Raw genomic sequence first — 4,847 nt, forward strand, 5'->3', positions numbered from 1 at the left:
CAAGTTGAGACAAAAGTAGTTTGTGAACAATAAATTTTTCTAACTAAAATTGTTAAAGATCTATGAACATCCATTACTTGAGTCATATTTCGAGAGTTTAACCAAGGCAAGCTTTAAATTGAAATTTCCTTTTTGTAATATTAAACCTACTAAAATCATATGACAAAGTCTCATAAGATAGAATGTTATATGCTATGAGTAAATAGGATATATGACAGTCTTCACATACTTTTTTGTTGACGAAGTTCTCGCAAATGTCTTTGTTTATTCTTCATTAAAGGGTTAATCAGTGATGTCTGATACTCAATTACTATACTCTAATCCTAGTCCGAGAATTGACTTTAGAAGACTAAAAATCAATATACAGTTTCGTGCAACTAATATTGACAACAAGTACTACACCATTTTTAGTGTTTAGTAACAGCGTATTTCAGTTGCAAAGAGGGGTCGCAACAGTTTGAATCTGTTACGAAAGTCGATGTTGTAATTTTTCGCAACGACACCTAAGACGTTGCGAATTTTCGGTTGCAACAGTTGTAAATTGTTGCAACGTGAATTTGTCACAACAGTTTGAAACAGTTACAAAATTAGGAGGTCGCAACGGTTTCAAACAGTTGCGAATTTTTTGCAACATCAAAAAAATGGTGGTTTTGACCGGTCAAAAACCAGGCTCAAATTAAAGTTTCCTATAACAAAATCAAGTTACCCCTGTTCATTTGGGAATCTAATTAATCCAAAAAAATTATCAAAAAAAATTGAATTAACATTATTAACTGACTTCATTTTACGAGTTCAACAAACTACAATCTCTTCCAAATGTGAAAACAACTTTACAAAAAGATTGAACAACCTTTCTTGGTGGTTCTTGTGTACACGGATCAGGACTACTAGGTTCATTCGGCTAAAATGCAACAAAACATACAAAAAAAAAAAGCTTATAAGTAAACAAAATCGAAAAATCAACAAAAGAAGAAAAACACTTCAATGAGAGATTGATTGATTCCTTGCATCATCTTCTGACTGCAAATTCACTCTTGCATAAACCTCATCGGCTTCTTGTTCAGCCTACAACAAAATATTCAAAGTCCAATTAGCATCATACTATACATTATAACATAAAAAAGATCTAAACATATATTAGAACCAAGACTAATACATGCCAGTAATTCGATATGAACAACTCGACAAAGAATCTTTAAGGTAGAGTAAACATAAGAATTCTATGAACTAATTATTTATTTGTTGATGCTTCTAACTATACAAACAAAATTCTTCATAAAAGGATTGAATGGTGAAAAGCCAGAAAGTGAAATTAGAATAGAGAAAAGCAAAAGAAAGTATACTAGACACTACGATTCATATTTAGTGCTAATTTCGACCCTTGGTCCATTTTATTGATAGGTTGGATAATTACCTGGAAAGGAATACCTTGTTTCAGGAACTACATTTTTATTCTCAAGAACCACCACTGTCCTTCCAACAACATCAAGATACGAGTAACTTATCTGCAAGAATTCCACAAAGATATAATGTTTTAGATATGGGTGGTTGAGTACATTTCTCATGGTAGAGTCAACAAAAATACGCAAATGTCTAGCAACTCTTAACAGTAAGTTATTAATACCGTATACGAGAAGAAATACCTCGAGATGTTGATCAACTGGAAAAGGAACGATTGCAGAAGGATCTTTTGATCCCTCGGGTAGTACCACCTGATGCATAACGTATATACAATCAACCAGTATGTAAAACAGATAAAATTGTACGTTTTTCATTTCCATATCACTTAATAGATCATGGATGAAAGTATCCGGTAAGAATAAAATTAAGAGTCTAAGATAACTATGATATTATTTGTACCTTCATGGTAAATATTTCAACTACGGTGTTAACAAGGGGACCTTCGAAACTGAAGTTAAGGTAACGCTTTCCATCAGCCGACTCGAAAAGGAAGTCCTCTGATGGTAGTCCATACCAAATAACGGAAGTGGATTTCCATCCTCCAAACAATGGATAACGTGGCTCTATTTCCAGCTCGGACTGAAACAAAAAATTCCAGTTATGGTGATTTATAAAGAACCTCATGAAGCAATTTCTTAGTAAGAAATTTGTGCAGTATAGAAGTGTAAGATGTTTAAAAAACCTTTGAATTACTAGTACGCAAGTGTGATGTGATAGTAGACGGAGTGCACTCGAGGGGGTAGTCTTGCAATTAGCTGCTTAAATGAAGATACTAATCGATGTCCTAGATTGATATTCAACCCTGGAAGAATGAAGAGTTCATAGGATTATGACAGATAACAATTTAGAAGTAGGAACAATACAAATAGCCGCAAATCAACAATGTATCAAAAGTAAATTGAATTTCTTTCAAAACATTAGAAGACTTCATAGGATGTCAGATTATCTGGTTTCATGAAGTAAACATGCCATAAAATGATAAGCTAAGTACATTTACGGTGTCATAATTCCACCAATACTTACTCGAGAAATGATACGAAAACCTTATTATGAACTAATAACTAACCTTGAGAAGATGCCCTTATGACGTGCACCAGCATGGGCCAGAGCATAGTGCTCTGTAATTTGTGGGCTTCCCGGTGAGATATTTCAACCTCATGTACAAGTTCCTCAACAACCGAAAATGGACTGTTATTCTCAAAGTGAACAAGTATTGAATAATATGAATATAAGGATTACGGTTATCATATTTCCCATACTTGATCTCTGCACCAGCACGGTTAGTATGTTTTCAACTCTCGTAAAAGATTCAACCTTTATTTCTTGGAGTTTTAACAAATGTTGTCTGTTCCTTAACATGATAAGGTGATAAAATAATCGCACTATCACGGAAATACACAAATTGTGGTTGTGATTGTCTGATCTCTTCAGGAAACGGTTCTAACGAACGTGTTAGTACATAAAGCACTTCGAAAGTGACGGTTTCACCAGGTTTTAATGTAATGTACCAAATTAGCTCAAAATTTTACCAGAAAAACAAAAAATGGATGAAGAATGGAGAATGAAAATCAGTTTAGAGATGACGAGTCTTTACTTTCTCCATATGACCTTGAGGAAAGTAAGAAACCCTTTCACCAACATCAACAAGAAGACCAGCACAAGCTCTCCATAACTCTGAATATAGATCATCACATCCATAACCTAGATAAATCCAACCAAAATCAAAATCAAACAATGTCAAAATAGACACAAAATGAAACTCAGAGAAACGAGAAGCTTGATTTCTAATTTATGAATCAAAACCTAGAAAATTTAAGAGAACCCCATCATCAGAATCAAAAAAATGAGCCTTCTTTTCTAATTTCTAAATCAAAACCTAGAAAAATTAAGAGAACCTCATTAACAAACACAAAAAAATTAGCTATATTTCTAATTTCTGAATAAAACCCAGAAAAATTAAAACCCATTTATCATTAAAATCAAAATCTCACCTATATTTTGTAATTCCCCGGAGCTATTATCAAACAGAAACGCCATTAAAACTAGTAAACCACCACCACCACCACCACCACCTCCTTCTCTCTCACAACAAAAACCAAATAAATAAGTAATAAAAACCCTAAAAATTTAAGAAAAAATAGCAACAACAACAAAAAAAAAAGAGCTCTATCACAGAATACTAACCACCACCAATTGATTGCAGAATGTCGATTAAAGCTTTAGAGAAACCAATACATCAATAAGATTACCCCTTATCGTAGATATCAACAGCTACAACCTAGAAACACGATAACAATAGAGAATGTTATCATCCAAGCCAGATCTACTAGTTCATCAGAAACGTCACATCTGTTTAAAGTAAATCTAGGGTTAGGGGTTAGATTTTGGCTTTCAATTTGATAGATAGTCATCCAAAAGATGCGGCAGACAGTGATGAAGAACCTAGGTTTTCATTTGAACGATTTCAAGATACAAATTCAACAAGAACGAGTCTTGCTTTTGATATCCAATGATAAAGACTTAAACTATCTAGATTGATTACGTATTACTTATTCAATTCCTATTATAAATTTAAAATATAATGCGGTTCTAGAAAACAGAAGACACCAAAATAATTTGTTAACGAGGAAAAATGCACCTGCACAAAAATCTTACAGACACTAGACTAGTATCGGGCTCCGAGCTGGAATTCGCAGTTGAGACCAAATTGACCCTCCAAGTAATTCACCCGCAGTCATATTCCTTACATCTCTTGACCTTCTCAAGGTTCTACGCACTTGATTCCCTTAGCTGACCTTTACATCCTAAAAGTTACTTCAACTTCAGTGAAGTTTTTTGATACCTATGTTCTCTAACAGATAACATGCATATTTGATTTCTCTTTGATATGTTTCAATCTAGGTTTGGAAATATGCTTGTAGCAGACAAACTCTAGGAAATATCACGGATCAGGACCACTTACGCTTTGTTAGCAGAAAAGCCTTGATCACATAACCACCTTTCAAGAAAAATACAAACAAATCATAGAAGAGTTAATGTATATATCTTAAGGAATCATAATTTCTGAGACGAAAAAAAACTTTTGTGATTTCTATCTATCTTGCTCTTGATCTAAAGTCCGTTAACTTCAACCAGTAGAACAAGATCCGGATACAAGTACTATCAGGTAAAAGATACATCAGGTCTTCACGAATCCCTAAGTGAAGTATTAAAATTCGTAACCTAGGATACAGTTTTCTGAAGAACCTAGGTTATAAAGAACGACTCTATCTTAGCATCTAATACACAAGAGTGCCAGGGATTGAGAAATATTGTTGCAAGTCTCTATATTTATAGATATTCTAGGCTACAGAGATATCTTTGAATTCAAGCTAAGGTTGCTTAAG

General features: G+C 33.7%; 1 pseudogene; it reads right to left on the reverse strand.

Moving 5' to 3' along the window:
- Nucleotides 1–1,028: 1,028 nt before the first annotated feature.
- Nucleotides 1,029–3,498, reverse strand: LOC113360760 (annotated as a pseudogene).
- Between the last annotated feature and the right edge of the window lie 1,349 nt (nt 3,499–4,847).

Source organism: Papaver somniferum, chromosome 3 (assembly GCF_003573695.1).
Source record: "Papaver somniferum cultivar HN1 chromosome 3, ASM357369v1, whole genome shotgun sequence".
Classification (NCBI taxonomy): domain Eukaryota; kingdom Viridiplantae; phylum Streptophyta; class Magnoliopsida; order Ranunculales; family Papaveraceae; genus Papaver; species Papaver somniferum.